The sequence below is a fragment of the Pristiophorus japonicus genome, chromosome 6 (assembly GCF_044704955.1).
Source record: "Pristiophorus japonicus isolate sPriJap1 chromosome 6, sPriJap1.hap1, whole genome shotgun sequence".
NCBI classification, from domain to species: Eukaryota; Metazoa; Chordata; class Chondrichthyes; family Pristiophoridae; genus Pristiophorus; species Pristiophorus japonicus.
This window is the reverse complement of record NC_091982.1, coordinates 231,111,825-231,130,671: the sequence shown is the minus strand read 5'-3', so window position 1 is coordinate 231,130,671 and position 18,847 is coordinate 231,111,825.

The following is an 18,847-nucleotide window of genomic DNA, read 5'->3' as shown; positions in this document are numbered from 1 at the left end:
CCCAGTGCTCCCAGTGTGGCCCAGTGCACCCAGTATGGCCAGTGCTCCCAGTGTGGACCAGTGCTCCCAGTGTGGCCCAGTGCACTCAGTTTGGCCAAATGCTCCCAGTGTAGACCAATGCTCCCAGTGTGGCCCAGTGCTCCCAGTGTGGCACAGTGCTCCCAGTGTGGACCCATGCTCCTAGTGCTCCCAGTGAATCCAGTGTGGCCCAGTGCTCCCAGTGCAACCAGTGTGGCCCAATGCTCCCAGTGCTCCCAGTATGGCCCAGTGCTCCCAATGACCACATTACTCCCAGTGTGGCCCGGTGCTCCCAGTGTACCAGTGCTCCCAGTGTAGCCCAGGGCTTCCAGTGTGGCCCAGTGCTCCCAGTGTGACCAGTACTCTCAGTGTGGTCCAACGCTCCTAGTGCTCCCAGTGCTCCCAGTGTGGCCCGGTGCTCCCAGTGTGGCCAGTGCTCCCAGTGTGGCCAGTGCTCCCAGTGTGACCAGTACTCGCAGTTTGGTCCAGTGCTCCCAGTGTGGCCAGTGCTCCCAGTGTGGCCCAGTGCCCCCAGTGTGGCCCAGTGCTCCAGTGTGACCAGTACTCACAGTTTGGTCCAGTGCTCCCAGTGTGGCCTAGTACTCCCAGTGTGGCCAGTGCTCCCAGTGTGGCTCAGTGCTCCCAGTTTGACAAGTGATCCCAGTGTGGTCCAGTGCCCCCAGTGTGGCCCAGTGCTCCCAGTGCACCCAGTGTGGCCAGTGCGCGCAGTGCTGCCCAGTGCACCACATGTGGCCCTGTGTTCCCAGTGCTCCCAGTGTGGCTAGTGCCCCACAGTGCTCCCAGTGTGGACCCATGCTCCCAGTGTGGAACAGTGCTCCCAATGTGGCCAATGCTCCCAGTGTGGCCCAGTGCTCCCAGTGTGGACCAATGCTCCCAATGTGGGCCAGTGCTCCCAGTGTGGACCAGTGCTCCCAGTGTGGACCAGTGCTCCCAGTGTGGGTCAATGCTCCCAGTGTGGACCAATGCCCCCAGTGTGGCCCAGTGCTCCCAATGTGGACCTGTGGCCCAGTGCACCCAATGCTCCCAGTGTGACCCAGTGCTCCCAGTGTGGCCCAGTGCTCCCAGTTTGGACCAGTGCTCCCAGTGTGGCCAGTGCACCCAGTGCTCCCAATGTGGCCCAGTGCACCCATCCATTTTCTACAGTTTTTTCCTGATGAATTTTGGTTAATTAAGTTATTCAATTGTTTTGAATTAATTTTCAGCAGCATCAGAACCAATGTATAAAACGTGCCAACCCCAAGCTCACTCTGGGCTAAATCCTGACATTGTGCGATTGTGTAATAAGGCTGATAGCGAGTCGGCAGCTCTGTTTGCATTTCTCACCATTTTCATTTCCATGGAAATGACCCGTTTTATACTACCGCACAAAGTCAAGTTCTGCGCCATTGAATGTAGCTTCGGATGAAGTTTGTTACAGTGTAACATCCTGCAAATTCCTGCACCTGGTGCACCTGATGGAACTTGCCGCCCCGTGCTGTAGTTTTGTGCAGACAATTCCAGAGACAGTGAAACGCTGGTTTCCGATATGAATGCACCTCGAGCCCTCATTGTGTTGATGCCTTGTGAAAAGCTCTTAGTATCTTTATACCGGTGGGAACGTGAGTCAGCTGTTAGTGTGACGATGGACTGGCAAAAGAACATGAAGGAAAACCTTATTTTGCAACGAGTGGTTAGGATTTGGAATGTACTGCCTGTTAAGGTGATGGAAGCAGATTCAATAGTAGCCTTGAAAAGGGAACTGGATGTATACTTTGAAAGAGAAAAAATCACAGGGATATGGGGGAGTGGGACGAACTGGATTGCTCTTCAAAAGTACCAGATGCAGACTCGATGGGCCAAATGGACTCCTTCTGTGCAGTACTATTCTATGGGCTCGACTTTCCACTTTGTTCACTAGCGCCCAAAAAATGGGCGATGTTCCAGCCCAACTTTCCACTTTTTCGTCAAAATGGGCAATAGCAGGCCGTTTTGGGCGATATATGTGGCTAGATTTTACACTTCTGTGCATATCGCCCAAAAATAGGTGTTATTTCCGGCATGGGCGGTAAAAATGGGTTTTCAGATCGCCGACTTCTCACCCATTTTCAAAGCAACTAGACTCTATTTTTTAAATTGGGTGTTACTGCGAGCGATTGGAAATGGGCGGTAGCGTTAAATCTCTCTGACCTTCTGCCGTTAAGTGTCGCCGTCCTTAGCAACAGCATGGCAGCGCTTGATTCCCGCGATTCAGGGGGTCAAGGGTCATCATGACATGCGCAGAAGAGGAGACAGAGAGAGAGGGAGCTCAGAAGGACTGTAGGCGTGCCTGGGTGTGGTGTGGCTGCTTTGGGAGGAAGGAGGGAGACTTTAGAGCTTTACAGCAATTAGGCAAACAAAAATTAGCTGTTACTAGCCACATATTTGCCAGAATTTTGCCTATAATGGAGGGAGAGGAGGAGACGACACAGCACGCTGTGGAGACTGACATTGACGAGAGCAGTGAGTTGGGAGAGGAGCACATTGGAGGGCGCAAAAGAGCGAGAAGGTTCTTGGACGAGGCAAATGCCTCCCTCCTGCAGGAGGTCAAGTTACACTGGGGTGATTTGACACAGGGAGGGTGTGGGAAGCCCACCCCAAAGGCCCACCAGAGGATATGGACCGAGATAGCAGAGGTGGTCTCGACGGTGACCAACGACATTCATGAGGGCAACCAATGACACAAATGATGGAACGACCTTGTGGGATCCGCAAGGGTCAGTATTACATTTATTTACATGTACTTATGTATTTATATAATTTGATTTGTTAGAGTCATGAGTGACTATCATCAGATGTGAGGTCTTTCACTTTTACCGGGAATGTTGTACTCAAAGCCTGCGGTCACGGTGTATATTTCTAGGTAAAGAATGATAATTATCATAATAATCATGATTACATCTGTTGGTCGTGTGTTGTATCAGTCTCTGTGACAGTACCTAGCAATGATATCACGCAATGATCTCATGCCATGTCGTCCTGTCACCTTTTACAGAAGAAACTATCGACGATAAGGTCCATGAAGAGAAAAAGATTAGTGAAGACAAACGTAGGTCTCTTGCAGTCAGATTCAGGTGAATTTATAATGGGGAACAAAGAAATGGCAGACCAGTTGAACAAATACATTGGTTCTGTCTTCACGAAGGAAGACACAAATAATCTTCCGGAAGTACTAGGGGACCCAGGGTCTAATGAAAAGGAGGAACTGAAGGATATCCTTAGTAGGCGGGAAATTGTGTTAGAGAAATTGATGGGATTAAAGGCCCCATCGGGATAAATGGGTCCTGTTCAGAATGGCAGGCAGTGACTAGTGGGGTGCTGCAGGGCTCAGTGCTGGGACCCCAGCTATTTACGATATACATTAATGATTTGCATGAAGGAATTGAGGAATTGCAGATGACACTAAACTGGGTGGCAGTGTGAGCTGTGAGGAGGATCTAAGAGGCTGCAGGGTGACTTGGACAGGTTAGGTGAGTGGGCAAATGCATGGCAGATGCAATACAATGTGAATAAATGTGAGGTTTTCCACTTTAGAAACATAGAAACATAGAAAATAGGTGCAGGAGTAGGCCATTCGGCCCTTCGAGCCTGCACCGCCATTCAATGAGTTCATGGCTGAACATGTAACTTCAGTACCCCATTCCTGCTTTCTCGCCATACCTCTTGATCCCCCTAGTAGTAAGGACTACATCTAACTCCTTTTCGAATATATTTAGTGAATTGGCCTCAACAACTTTCTGTGGTAGAGAATTTCACAGGTTCACCACTCTCTGGGTGAAGAAGTTTCTTCTCATCTTGGTCCTAAATGGCTTACCCCTTATCCTTAGACTGTGACCCCTGGTTCTGGACTTCCCCAACATTGGGAACATTTTTCCTGCATCTAACCTATCTAAACCCTGGGGCAAAAACACGAAGGCAGAATATTATCTGAATGGCGGCAGATTAGGAAAAGGTGTCATGGTAGATCAGTCATTGAAAGTTGGCATACAGGTACAGCAGGCGGTGAAGAAGGCAAATGGTATGTTGACCTTCATAGTTAGGGGTTTTGAGTATAGGGGCAGGGAAGTCTTACTGCAGTTGTACAGGGCCTTGGTGGAGCCTCACCTGGAATATTGTGATAAGTTTTGGTCTCCTAATCTGAGGAAGGACATTCTTTCTATTGAGGGAGTGCAGCAAAGGTTCACCAGACTGATTCCCAGGATGGCTGGACTTACATATGAGGATCGACTGGGCCTTTATTCGCTGGAGTTTAGAAGGATGAGAGGGGATCTCTTAGAAATATATACAATTCTGAGGGGCTGGACAAGTTAGATGCAGGAAGAATGTTCCCGATGTTGGGGAAGTCCAGGACTAGGGGACACAGTCTAAGGATAAGGGGTAAGCCATTTAGGACTGAGATGAGGAGAAACTTCTTCACTCAGAGAGTTGTTAACCTGTGGAATTCTCTGCCACAGAGAGTTGTTGATGCTAGTTCGTTGGATATATTCAAGAGGGGGTTAGATATGGCCCTTACGGCTAAAGGGATCAAGGGGTATGGAGAGAAAGCAGGAAAGGGATACTGAGGTGAATGATCAGCCATGATCTTATTGAATGGTGGGTGCAGGCTCGAAGGGCCGAATGGCCTACTCCTGCACCTATTTTCTATGTTTCTGTGTTTCTATGAACAGGTGGGGGGCCACCAGTCCCCAGCGACATCACTGAGATGGAGGAGCTGGTGCTCGCACTCATGGGGAAGAACCCCTGGACAGCCACTGATGCATCTGCAGACCCTGAAGTGATGCCACGTGAATAAAGTTTACACCATTCCGTGATGTAAAGTCAATAGATGCCACACCCTCTCATATCCGAATCATATATGATAGAAGATTTCTAAAATTGTCCTAGAAATAATGCTGGCCTAATGAAAATCATTCAATGCACCATGTGTTGCTGGTCATGAAATGTGATGTCTGTGATGATTTTGATAGTGGTGCATATGCTGTGTGTCGCGCTGGACTCACCTTGTGACCCTAGCACCCCCTTCTCCTCTAATAACCTAATTTGTGTTTTGCAGCTCAGCCAGCAGCGCGGCCCCTGGCAAGTACACAGAGGCCAGAAGGTGGATGCGCGGGGTCCGACTCTCCGAATGATCCTACATCTGCTGCTGAGGAGCTCCAATTCTCGCCCATTAATCCACTGGATCTGTTCTCTACGGATGAGAGCGCGGACTCCGAGAAGCCTGCATCGCCACGCTCCAGAAGTCATTCCACCCCAAAGCCATCTAGTGCTCCTCCAGTCATTCCCGCCTCCACTCTGGAGGTACCGGCCCCAAGCACCTCACCACAGGGCACCCCATTTGTCCCCAGGACGACGCCGACCCCGCGGAGGCCTCGTGGATGTGGCAGGTCTGGTCCACTAGCGCCACATGAGAGCGGAGAGATGATACAGTTGTCCAGGAGGACTGTAGACATTGGTGAGCAGCTCATCGAAGCATTGGGGGGCATATCCCGACAGCTGGTCACCATGACTGAGCAGATGGGGGAGGCCCTGGATGCGATAGCCAGGAACACCTCCCAGTGGTCCCAGAATGTGGCACTCCACCCCTAGGTTCCGCACTACCACTGCGAATGACAAATGAGAGGAAGGACCAAGATCCTGCTTCTGCATCAGAGAATGTTCCCCCCTCGGCACCCCCCACTCCTGTACCCGTGCAACGACTGCCTTTGCCTTCATCCCTCCAATGAGGCACCACCTGAGGAGCTCCTCAGCCAAGCGCCGTGGAGCGAGGATGGGGAAAGGGTAGAGGTGGGGAGAAGAATGGGAGGGGGGAAGGAAAGTGAGATGCATGTCCGAGGTGATGGCTGTGTTATATCTCCATCTGGGTTTATGCTATTTGTTGCAATGTACAGGGGCTGGGGACCACCCTCCTGCTTTACCTTTGTATTCTGTGTTGCTGGACATGTTGAACATGTGATTGATGTCAATGGTGGAAAAAGTGGGGTGTAGGCGAGAGTTGGGTGTTATTGCCTGTGATACTTATGATTTCAGACCAATGTTGGTATAATTTTTTTTATTGAACATAACCTTGTTGCGCATTGTCTCAGATAGCTGGACTGTTACACACTGGTGATTCCTTAACATGAAAGGGTTAAATAAAACTTAACTTCAATCAACATAAACTTTAATTGGCACCAAGGTGATGGGCACCATTGATGTCTCAGCTGCACTCACATCAACGCTCTTTCACGCAAATCGCTCAGATATCAGCTCCTCACGTAAGAGTCTTGCAGCTCTGTAGCCACCACGGGCCCTTTCCTGCGGTCTGGAGAGGGCCGTGGGCATGGTTGCATAGCCAACTTGATTGTCTGGCCCGAGGTCAGCGTCCAGCCCCTCGTCGTCCTCTTCCTCTCTCTCCTGAGATGGAGCATCTGTCCCTTCTGGCAATTCTTGGCCGCCCCTGATAGCCAGCTTGTGCAGCATGGAACACACAACCACGAATTTACCTACTTGCTCAGGGTTGTATTGTAGCTCCCCTCTTGAGTGGTCCAGACATCTGAAGCGCTGCTTAAGCACAGTTATTGTTTTGTGGACCACATTGTGTGTGTCTCTGTGGCTCTGGTTGTATCGCTTCTCGGCCTCGGTGTGGGTATAACGCAGGGTGGTCATCAGCGTGAGAGCGCTGTCTCTGACATGTTTAAGAGTCAGCAAGCATCCAGCCTTGTCCTTGTGGCTGACTCTTAAACATGTCAGAGACAGCGCTCTCATGCATCGAAGCTGCCCGGACATTTGGCATTCACTGCCATTATGATCTGGTTGTGGTTGGACCTTCAGGGAGTGAAATCCTTTTCCGTTACGAAAAAGCTCCGGGTCCTGAGAAGGTGTCTGCATGCATAATGATATGAGTGCACTGTATTGCTCCCTGCACCCTGGCGAACTTAGCAATGCGGTAGAATGCTCCAGCCCTGTCATTCTGAGCCTCCGTGGTCATGGGGAAGCTGATAAAGTCCATCCTTTGCGTCTACAGAGTCTCCGTGACCTGTCTAATGCAGCGATGGGTGGCATGGTGAGATAGAGGGCAAATCTAGATCGCGGAGGCCCGAAAGGAACTGGACGTGTAGAAAGACAATGCCGCGGTGACCTTGATCTCGACGGACACTGATGTCCTGATGACAGGCTGCATATGTGGCCTGATGAGCTCACATATTATATTGATCACCACCTTGTGGAAGCGCAGTCTCCGAAGGCAGGTGTGGTCGGACACATCGAGGCAAGACCTCTTTTCCCTGTACGTGCGGGGTATGTATGGTCTGGCCCTCCTCCTCATTCTTGCATGCCTTAAATTGGGCACATAATGATGTGCATCACACATTGAGCCATCTGTACTCTGCAGCATCTGCGTATTAATCGATGCAGGCTGAGAAATGGCTGGCCCCATTGCAATGAAAGTATAATAGTGATTGATCAGAAGCAATAATTTCCTCACTAAAATGCACCTAGAGTAAACCCCCAATAGTCCAGAGTCTGAAAATATGTCTGTTGAGATGTTCACTTCACCTGAGAAGAACTCCAGAATCAATGCAAACTGCCCCGAAGTTGAAGCAGCCTTTTGAATGAAGCGACTTGCGATTTAAAAAATGGCAGCCACACCGCTGGCTTCAGAACAGTTCCACTTTTTCTGGACAGGTTTTTTGGCCAACGATATTGTGGGCGATGTGTGTGCGAGGTGGTGAAAGTGACGCTGGGCGCTCTCCTGCGCGTTAGTTTCGCCAAATGTGCTCTTTACGACAAAAAAAAATGGGCGGGCGGTATTATTGAATCTCAGCGTTAATTCCGTGCAGAAAGTAACGCTGGGCGATATTATAGACGTTGATTTCGCCCATTCTGATGATTCCGCCCTTCGAACCTGCACCACCATTCAATAAGATCATGGCTGATCATTCACCTCAGTAGCCCTTTCCTGCTTTTTCTCCATACCCCTTGATCCCTTTAGCCGTAAGGGCCATATCTAACTCCCTCTTCAATATATCTAACGAACTCTCTACGGTAAAGAATTCCACAGGTTCACAATTCTCTGAGTGAAGAAGTTTCTCCTCATCTCGGTCCTAAATGGCTTACCCCTTAACCGTAGACTGTGTCCCCTGGTTCTTGTCATCCCCAACATCGGGAACATTCTTCCTGCATCTAACCTATCCAGTCCCGTCAGAATTTTATATGTTTCTATGAGATCCCCTCTCATTCTTCTAAACTCCAGTGAATAGAGGCCCAGTCGATCCAGTCTATCCTTTGCTGCACTCCCTCAATAGCAAGAACATCCTTCCTCAGATTAGGAGACCAAAACTGAACACAATATTTCAAGTGAGGCCTTACCAAGGCCCTGTACAACTGCATTAAGACCTTCCTGCTTCTATACTCAAATCCTCTAGCTATGAAGGCCAACATGCCATTTGCCTTTTTCACTGCCTGCTGTACCTGCATGCCAGCTTTCAATGACTGATGAACCATGACACCCAGGTCTCATTGCAGCTCCCCTTTTCCTAATCTGCCGCCATTTAGATAATCTGCATTCGTGTTTTTGTCACCAAAGCGGATAACCTCACATTTATCCACATTATACTGCATCTGCCATGCATTTGCCCATTCACCTAACCTGTCCAAGTCACCCTGCAGCCTCTTAGCATCCTCCTCACAGCTCACACCGCCATCAAGTTTAGTGTCATCTGCAAACGTGAAGATATTACACTCAATTCCTTCATCTAAATCATTGATGAATATTGTAAATAGCTGGGGTCCCAGCATTGAACCTTGCAGTACCCCACTAGTCACTGCATGCAATTCTGAGAAGGATTTGTTTATCCCTACTCTCTGCTTCCTGTCTGCCAACCAGTTCTCTATCCACGTCAATACATTACCCCCAATACCATGTGCTTTAATTCTGCACATTAATCTCTTGTGTGGGATCTTGTCAAAAGCCTTTTGAAAGTCCAAATGCATCACATCCACTGGTTCTCCCTTGTCTACTCTACTAGTTACATCCTCAAAAAATTCTAGATTTGTCAAGCATGATTTCCCTTTCATAAATCCATGCTGATGTGGACTGATCCTGTCACTGCTTTTCAAATGCGTTGTTATTTCATCTTTAATAATTGATTCCAACATTTTCCCCCCTTTCCCTTCTACTGATGTCAGGCTAACCAGTCTATAATTCCCCGTTTTCTCTCCTTCCTTTTTTACAAAGTGGTGTTACATTATCTACCCTCCAGTCCATAGGAGCTGATCCAGAGTCGATAGACTGTTGGAAAATGATCACCAATGCATCCACTATTTCCAGGGCCACTTCCTTAAGTACTCTGGGATGCAGACTATCAGACCCTGGAGATTTATCGTCCTTCAATCCCATCAATTTCCCTAACACATGTTCTTATGTTCTTATGTAAGTGGGCGTTAAGCATGCAAAAAACGAAGAAAGTCTAGTCCATGGGCACTAGTCCAGCGATGTGAAGTGGAGAGTCTAGCCCTGATTCTATGATGAGGCAGTACCTGAAGTGACAGGGTATTGTGTAACTCAGATGAATATGCAAAATTGTCGGGCAGAAAAAGAAAGCTGGTCCATCAAGCCTGCCCCACTCAAATGATGAGTGGAGCATCATGATGAAACACTTCATCCCTTCCTCTCCTCTACCCCCTTCCACTTCCCTCCCTCTCTCCCACAGCCATGTAATCTTGGGAGAGTCAAAAAAACAAAGAGGCCAGGGTCCATAAGAAAAAAAAAGCTCTGAAAACGTCCTCTCCGACCTCCTCATGCAGTCCAGGACATCACATGGACTGAGGGCTATTTGTAAAGACACTTACAGTCAAACTCCGCCCCAGTCAGGAACCGGTTCAGCTTCCCGTGAAGGCAGAGAGAGAGTCAGCATCCACTGCACCAGCCGACAACACAGTCCAGAGACTCACTACTCTCTGGGTAAGGAAGAACCATCTAACATCCAGTCTTTTCCTACCCTTACAGCAAACGAGCCCAAGGTGCACAGAGCAAATGTTACAAGGACACCCTCAAAGCCTCCCTGGTAAAATGCAACATCCCCACTGACATCTGGGAGTCCCTGGCCAAAGACCGCCCTAAGTGGAGGAAGTGCATCCGGGAGGGCGCTGAGCATCTCGAGTCTCGTCGCCATGGAGCATGGAGAAATCAAGCGCAGGCAGCGGAAAGAGCGTGTGGCAAACCTGTCCCACCCTCCCTTTCCTTCAACCACTATCTGTCCCACCTGTGACAGGGACTGTGGCTCTCGTATTGGACTGTTCAGCCACCTAAGAACTCATTTTAAGAGTGGAAGCAAGTCTTCCTCGATTCCGAGGGACTGCCTATGATGAAGCATCAAATCAAAAGATGTTGCTTTTGCAGCCGTGCTGAGGTTTTCAGTGCCTTGTCGATATTAAAATGTAATACCGACTAATTTGTTGATATCTTGTGTGGGTAATGACTGATCAGCATTTGATAACACTGTTCAGTGAAACCGCAGGTAATGAAATCACCACAGCTGATGAAGAAAAATAAAAAGGGACAGTTTACAATCATTTTATCCAGTCATTCCAATTTTCATAATTTCTCTCTTCATTTTGCTGAATGGCCTTCACAAGAGGAACTGATACATAAGCAACCTTACTGCGATACTCATTAACTGACAGTTGAAAACTTGGAGGGAAGCGGCTTTATCCAGAGAAAGGGAGAAAGGGAGAGACACGACTAACGCAATGTGCCAGCTCTGACTTCCATCAGCACCAAATTCTTGAAATCAGCGAAACAAACAGAAGAGCTGAGTAATTCAGGGGAAGGAGGGGGGAAAAAACAAAAGCCATTTTCAAACTGTTCCTGTAACGATAATTCAGATTAATGGGCCATATACAGCCTTGCTAACGCACTAACTGGTTCTGTGCTGTAGGTAATCAGGCTGACATTATCGCAAGCACGAAAGTGACATCTCATCATCAGAAATCTTCTTCATTGGCACCGAAAATGCCAGGCACATCACCTCTGACTGTGTGGCCCTATGTCTATTAACCTTATTGATTTGGGACCATGCTGTGCCACGCTGGGAAAGTGTCCCCCACTGGAAGATTGAAGTGGATCAATCCCCGCATATGGACAAGAACTCAATAACAACATAGTCAGAGGCCTTTCTCTACCAACTACTTACAGCAGTTTAAAAAAAAACCATAAAAATAGGGAAGTTCACTGAAATGAACTTTAATTCTTTTCTGCTTTCTATTGCACTTTGAAATAAAAACAACCCGTGAATGAAAACATTTTGAGAAATAATACACACACACATATATAAACATATATATATATATACAGCTTTTAAAAAGGTCCCACATCACTGGAAGTGTTTGTATGGTACGTTTCCAAATAATTAACTAAATCTGATGATGAATTATCTCGCTTCTCTGCTAATGAACAACATGCTCTTTTAATGTGTAGAGCAAATGCCATGATGCACTTCAGTTTACATTGTCTTTTCATTTTCGCTAAAGCAGCTTGCCCAACCTGACAGGATGAATGACCTTCTGTGCAGGAAACCAGACCTGCTGTCACTGCTCCTTGTTGCATGGACCCAGAAATATTCTTCTCTTCCAAATTGCTCGACAGCTCTACCTGTTTGTCATATTTTCATCTGGGCCTCCTAGATTTGTTTTTAAATCAATGAAGCACAGCGGTCTGTTGGAGTGTGCAGCTGATTCTAAGAACATAAGAAATAGGAGCAGGAGTAGACCATACGGCCCCTCGAGCCTGCTCCGCCATTCAATAAGATCATGGCTGATCCAATCATGGACTCAGCTCTCCTTCCCTGCCTGTTCCCCATAACCCCTTATTCCATTATCAGAAACTGTCTATTTCTGTCTTAAATTTATTCAATGTCCCAGCTTCCACAGCTCTCTGAGGCAGCGAATTCCACAGATTACCTACGTTTTTATACACATAAATAGACTAAATACAAAGAATTTAAGGCAGAATCGATGCTGAATGGAGGAAACATTTCAACGCCATTTGGTGCAAATGTTTACTTTTTTTGAATGCTGGAAATCAGAACTAGAGTCAACTGATGCTAAAAATTCAAACAGGTCAGTCAGCATCTGCATAGAGAAGATATATGGGGGTCGTTTAGACTTTGTGCGATGTGCACAATGGAAAGTAATATCGGGGAGGCTGTATAATGGGCGACTGATCTGACGTAATCAGTGTTGTACTATCGCACAAAGTCAAAATTCCCCCCTTGTTGTTTCAAGCACAGTTGTTTATCAGAACCATAATGAATTACATAAATGCAGAATAGTCCTTAGTCCAGTAATAGAGCAACATTGTTTGATCCTGCAAATCACCTGGGAAAATAGATGCACCAATGTCTGTGTTCTCGTTCAGGCCAACATCCCCAGCATTGAAGCACTTGATCAGTTCCGTTGGGCAGGCCACATCGTCCGATTGCCCGACACGAGACTCCCAAAGCAAGCGTTCTACTCAGAACTCCTACATGGCAAGTGAGCCCCAGGTGGGCAGAGGAATCATTTCAAGGACACCCTCAAAGCCTCCTTCATAAAGTGCAACATTCCCACCGGTACCTGGGAGTCCCTGGCCAAAGACCGCCCTAAATGGAGGAAGTGCATCCGTGAGGGCACTGAGCACCTCAAGTCTCATCGCCGAGAGCATGCAGAAACCAAACGCAGGCAGCGGAAGGAGCGTGCGGCAAACCAGTCCCACCCACCCTTTCCTCCAACGACTGTCTGCCCCACCTGCGACAGAGACTGTAATTCCCGTATTGGACTGTTCAGCCACCTGAGAACTCACTTTTAGAGTGGAAGCAAGTCTTCCTCGATTCCGAGGGACTGCCTATGATGATGATGAGGGGAACATTGTTTGGAACAAATTATAATGTTTGTGAATACGTGGTTTGACCAAAGTCCATGAAAGGTAAATATCTAAGAAGCAGGACCTCAAAGGTTGTAATCTCAGGATCACTACCAGCATCACAGTGCAGCCAAAAACAGATTAGGGCAGTAAATTAGGCTGGAGAATGGGCCTGACAATTCCCGGGAACTTGGTGTAGTGGCGTAAGCAGAATTACGCCTGTCAAAAGCCCAGGGTTAGCTCATTTAACTATGCTGGCAGGACCAGAGAGCTGCTCAAACAGACCGAAGTTCACAGGCTTTCTTCTCCAGAGGCTCCAGAGGAGAAGATTGGTGAGATGATCTTGCAGTTCCCTCTACCTCTAGCAGCACTGGCGGCTAGTCATTCACCCACTGCCTTTCGCCCAGCAGCTCGGCACCACACACGCGAGGGGGTTCAGACTGTATAGTTGAGGAATTGACATGTGGTGAGATGCAGCACTCAATAAAACCAGAGGATGCGGATGTGGAAGGAAAGCCTGATAGAACTCAGCAGAGACGCAAGACATATCAACCCCTGACTACAGAGCAATTGGTTAAGGGTCTCCAGGGGTCCTGCCATAAAGATAAGGGTGCCAGCAAACCATTAGAAGTGTAAAGAGGTTCTGGATGGGCTCCTCAGGATATGTAACAAATAGCTGAGATAGTGGTCGAGTGCGCTAGCATCCAAGGAGTGGTGGGGCGGGAGGTGGCCGGGGGGGGCGTAGGGAGGATCAACTCATTGCAGGGCACCATGGAGAATCTGGAGCATCGGCAAACCTTCCTCCACTTCATGACAGATCCAGGTAAGACAACCAACTCAATGTAGAACCACTGAATCAAGGTCTACATCTTGGTCAATGCAAAGTATACAGGGCATCCTCTCAGAGGGACTAATGATGCTCAGTCGACTCTCTCAGGAATTTAAGGATCTTTGTGATTCCATGAGCTCCGCTGGGCAGGCCACATTGTCTGCATGCCAGACATGAGACTCCCAAAGCAAGCGCTCTACTTGGAACTCCTTCATGGCAAACGAGCCAAAGGTGGGCAGAGGAAACGTTACAAGGACACCCTCAAAGACTCCCTGATAAAGTGCAATATCCCCACTGACACCTGGGCGTCCCTGGCCCAACACCACCCTAAGTGGAGGAAGTGCATCCAGGAGGGCGCTGAGCACCTCGAGTCTTATCGCCGAGAGCATGCAAAAATCAAGCGCAGGCAACGGAAGGAGCGTGCGGCAAACCTGTCCCACCCACCCTTACCCTCAACGACTGTCTGTCTCACCTGTAACAGGGACTGTGGCTCTCGTATTGGACTGTTCAGCCACCTAAGGACTCATTTTAAGAGTGGAAGCAAGTCTTCCTCGATTCCGAGGGACTGCCTATGATGATGATCCCCCATTGATTGTTTGGAACCTAAATCCTGTTCTCAGTGCACTAATCCTGAGGCCCTGCTGAAACGCCCTCCCCATGAGGTAGCTGAGTGCTGGCGACCGTTCCTTCTGTCGTTGGCAGTGGCCACCTCCCGCCTACCATTGCGTTCATGCTTGCCGGCCAGCTGCCACTTCCCATCGGTTTCAGGCAGGAAACTGACCGGGACACACTAATGAGTTAATATCCCCGGGTCTCACACTGGTGTCGTCAGGGGTGGTGGTCGAGGGGGAGGGGTTGCACACAAACCTCGACCCGATTCCTGCCCCAAATTAAAATCAGGGCTAAAGAACATACTGGAAAGCCACAAAAAGGGAAATTGGACTGAAAGAAAGAAAATGACCAAAGACGATGGAAGAATTTTTGTTTATACACAGCAGAGTGGGTAAGATCTGGAATGCACTGCCGGAAAGAGTGGTGGAGGCAGACTGAATTTTATCTTTCAAAAGGGAGTTGGATAAGTATCTGAAGGAAAAACAATTTCAGGGCTACGGGGAAAGGGCAGGGGAAGTGGGACTAGCTGAGAGTCGGCACGGGCTCGACGGGCCGAATGACCTTCTTCCGTGCTGTAACCATTCTATAAAGGTCAATCAAATATCCTTCTTTAGGTATATAAATAATGAGAGATACTCGATGTAGGAGTAGGGCTGCTAAAAGATGAAGGGACAGAGTGAAGAAGTGGCAGAAATTCTGAATAAATACATTGCCTGCGTTTCCACAGAGAAGTTGTCATCCCATCACCAGCATGGCTTCTCTTCCCATTCCCGCATCGTTTCCTCTGGTGTCCCGCAAGGATCTATCTTTGGCCCCCTCCTATTTCGCATCTACATGTTTCCCCTTGGCGGCATCATCCGAAAACACAGAGTAAGTTTCCACAGGTAAGCTGATGATACCCAGCTCTACCTCACCACCTCTCTTGCCTCCCTCCACAGGCTCTGAATTGTCCGACTGCTTGTCTGACATCCAGTTCTGGATGAGCAGAAATTTTCTCCAATTTAATATTATGAAGACTGAAGCCATTGTTTCTGGTCCCCGCCACAAATTCCGTTCCCCAGCCACTGACTCCATCCCTCTCCCCAGCTCCTGTTTGAGGCAGAACCACACTGTTCACAAACTTGGTGTCATACTTGACCTTGAAATGAGCATCCGCCCACATATCTGCAGCATAACTAAGACCGCCTATTTCCACCACCATAACATCATGCGTCTCCCCCCACCTTGCCTCAGCTCATGCTGAAGCCCTCATCCAAGCTTTTGTTACCTCTAGACTTGACTATTTCAATGTACTTCTGGCCAGCCTTCTACAGTCTACCCTGCGTAAACTTGACGTCATCCAAAACTCGGCTGCCCATATCCTAACTTGCACTGAGTCCCGCTCACCCATCACCCCTGTGCTCGCTGTCCTACATTGGCTCCTGGTTAAGCAACATCACGATTTCAAAATTCTCATCCTTGTTTTCAAATCCCTCCATGGCCTCGCCCCTCCCTATCTCTGTAATCTCCTCCAGCCCCACAACCCCCCGAGATGTCTGCGCTCCTTTAACTCTGCCTATTGAGCATCCCTGATTATAATTGCTCAACCATTGGTAGCCGTGCCTTCTGTTGCCTGGGCCCCAAGGTCGGGAACTCCCTGCCTAAACCTCTTGACCTCTCTTCCCTCCTTCAAGATCTACCTCTTTGACCAAGTTTTTGGTCACCTGCCCTAATTTCTCCTTATGTGGCTCGTTGACGAATTTCTTGACTTATAATATTCCTGTGAAGCGCCTTAGGATGTTTTAATATATTAAAGGCGATATATAAATGCAAGTTGTTGATGTATCAGTTTCACCGCTATCTTTGACATCACAATAGCGATGGGCGCAAGTAGCCCCTGTCTTCACGCCACTGGAACTTCTCAAAGTGACCAAAAAAGGGCTGAAACAGCGGAAATGGGTTCCACCTAGGTTATAAGAACATAAGAAATAGGAGCAGGAGTAGGCCATACGGCCCCTCGAGCATGCTCCGCCATTGAATATGATTATGGCTGATCCGATCATGGGCTCAGATCCACTTCCCTGCCCGCTCCCCATAACTCCCTATTCCCTTAACGTTTAAGAAACTGTCTATTTCTGTCTTAAATTTATTCAATGTCCCAGCTTCCACAGCTCTCTGAGGCAGTGAATTCCACAGATCCACAACCCTCAGAGAGAAGAAATTTCTCCTCATCTCAGTTTTAAATGGGCAGCCCTTATTCTAAGATTATGCCCCATAGTTCTAGCCTCCCCATTATCAGTGGAAACATCCCCTCTGCATCCACCTTGTCAAGTCCCCTCAATCTTATACGTTTTGATAAGATCACCTCTCATTCTTCTGAATTCCAATAAGTAGAGGCCCAACCTACTCAACCTTTCCTCATAAGTCAACCCCCTCATCTCCGGAATCAACCTTGTGAACCTTCTCTGAACTGTCTTCAAAACAAGTATATCCTTTGGTAAATATGGAAACCAAAACTGCATGCAGTATTCCAGGTGTGGCCTCACCAATACCCTGTACAACTGCAGCATGACTTCTCTGCTTTTATACTCCATCCCCTTTGCAATAAAGGCCAAGATTCCATTGGCCTTCCTGATCAAACTCAACGCCCAGAAATGGACTGGAATTACTACGTTTTTTGCTCCATTAGCCTGGCCTAGACTCGAATACAGTTGCCATTTAGGGAAGAAAGGACAATGTCCTAATTCACTATATCACTCAGTCTCCATTCATTACAGTCTTTGAATACTAGTAAAATTATGGCCAAATATCAATTGCAGGCAGTGAGCTGATTCTTAACTAAAAGAAGATTGAAAGTTTGATGCTTGCTTACTGGTTCTGACAGTTTGCCAACGCCAGTTCTTATTTTCAGCGGATTTGTTGTGCAGGAGGGCTGGCTGCCAATCCTTTATCTGTTTGATTTGGCACGAGAGGGATGGCAGTGTGTCACCCACTCTCGCTGAACTCCTTGGGTGCACTTAAAATAAACAATGATTCAAGTGCAATCATGCAATGCTCCTGCTCACTGTGATACCATTCACACGAGGATCCATTCATTTCTCAGACGTTTTAATCCATTGGTTATCTTTTTATTTTATATTTTTCTCCCTGAGGCAAACAGTTAACTCAGTGAATGGTACTTTGCTGATGCCTCTTGAAGTGTCAAGTAAATCACAATTCAGCAGCATATTGAAGTATTCTGACTATCCTTTCAGATGATAATCAAATCAAGACCAGCTATGATGGTGTCAAGAGCTAGGTATTGTACATTTTTTTCGGGCAATATATTGATCAATTTGAGAAATAGTCTCTCGTGAGTGTCCTGGTTTAGCATGTCTTCCACTTGTTGACCCTAATGGTTCACTATTATGTTGTGGTCTAAATATATGATCGTTTTATTTCAGTTTCTGCTCGGCTGCTTCTGTATTCCTTTGGAAGGTTTGATCTTGTCTCCCTTTCTTCCAGAAGTACTTTGATTGTATCAGTGATTCCACTTTTCTTCCTCGAGCACATACTACTGTTTTATAACTTACAGCTGTTCCGTGTAAATTCACAATACGGTGAAATCTGTGCCATCATTGCACAGAAACATGGCTTCGCACATTGAGAGAATAAGACTGGGCATCATTTCCTATTGATACCTGAGGACAGTTCTTTATGGATAACAGGTTCTAACTGATACAAGTAGGATAAAATAGCCGAAAGCTGTGCCAATGCAGACTTGAGTGTTTTGGTGATTCCACAGACTGTCACGAGAAAGACTCCAGAAGGGATTCAACCATTGGCAGCAGGCCCATAAACAGTCAGCAAGAGACACCGTGAATATCCTGGAAAGAAATCAGCCAAGATATATTCTCTTCTGCAAGATGACAAATTGAAGCAGATCTTCGGGCAGGAAGGATTCTACAAGGGCACTCAGCACCAATCAATACCTGATCAGGAGTGAGTCGTTCTGCTGGTGTTAAATGGGTCTCCAATGGTAGCTGAATATGTTGCAACTCTGGGCTGATAAGCAATTGGCAGGCCATTTTACACCCTGCCCGACTTATATTGAAGTCAATAGGCGTAAACCCGGCTGCCGATTTGTTGTTGCTCACTTTGTGCTCCGCCAAAGACCAATTTCACCCTCAACAATCTCATTTGGATGTTGATGGCACTGTGCTTCAACATGCTGTTCCATAGAGTGATATATAAATATGTACCTGTGACACGTCGCACCCTAAGTTATTGAATTTGACCGTGCCAACTCGGGGAGATGTCGAGAAGAGGCCAAGTGCTTGCTCCTCGGAAGGCAAAGACTTTCCCTTGAGCATTTTGTGCTGATTGGTTTGAGAATGGCATCAGCAAAGGCATGGGAACAATCACCCACGTGCCCTTTTGGGTGAGGATGGTACATGGTGTGTGGCTGGTACGTGGTGTGAGGATGGTACATGGTGTGTGGCTGGTACATGGTGTGA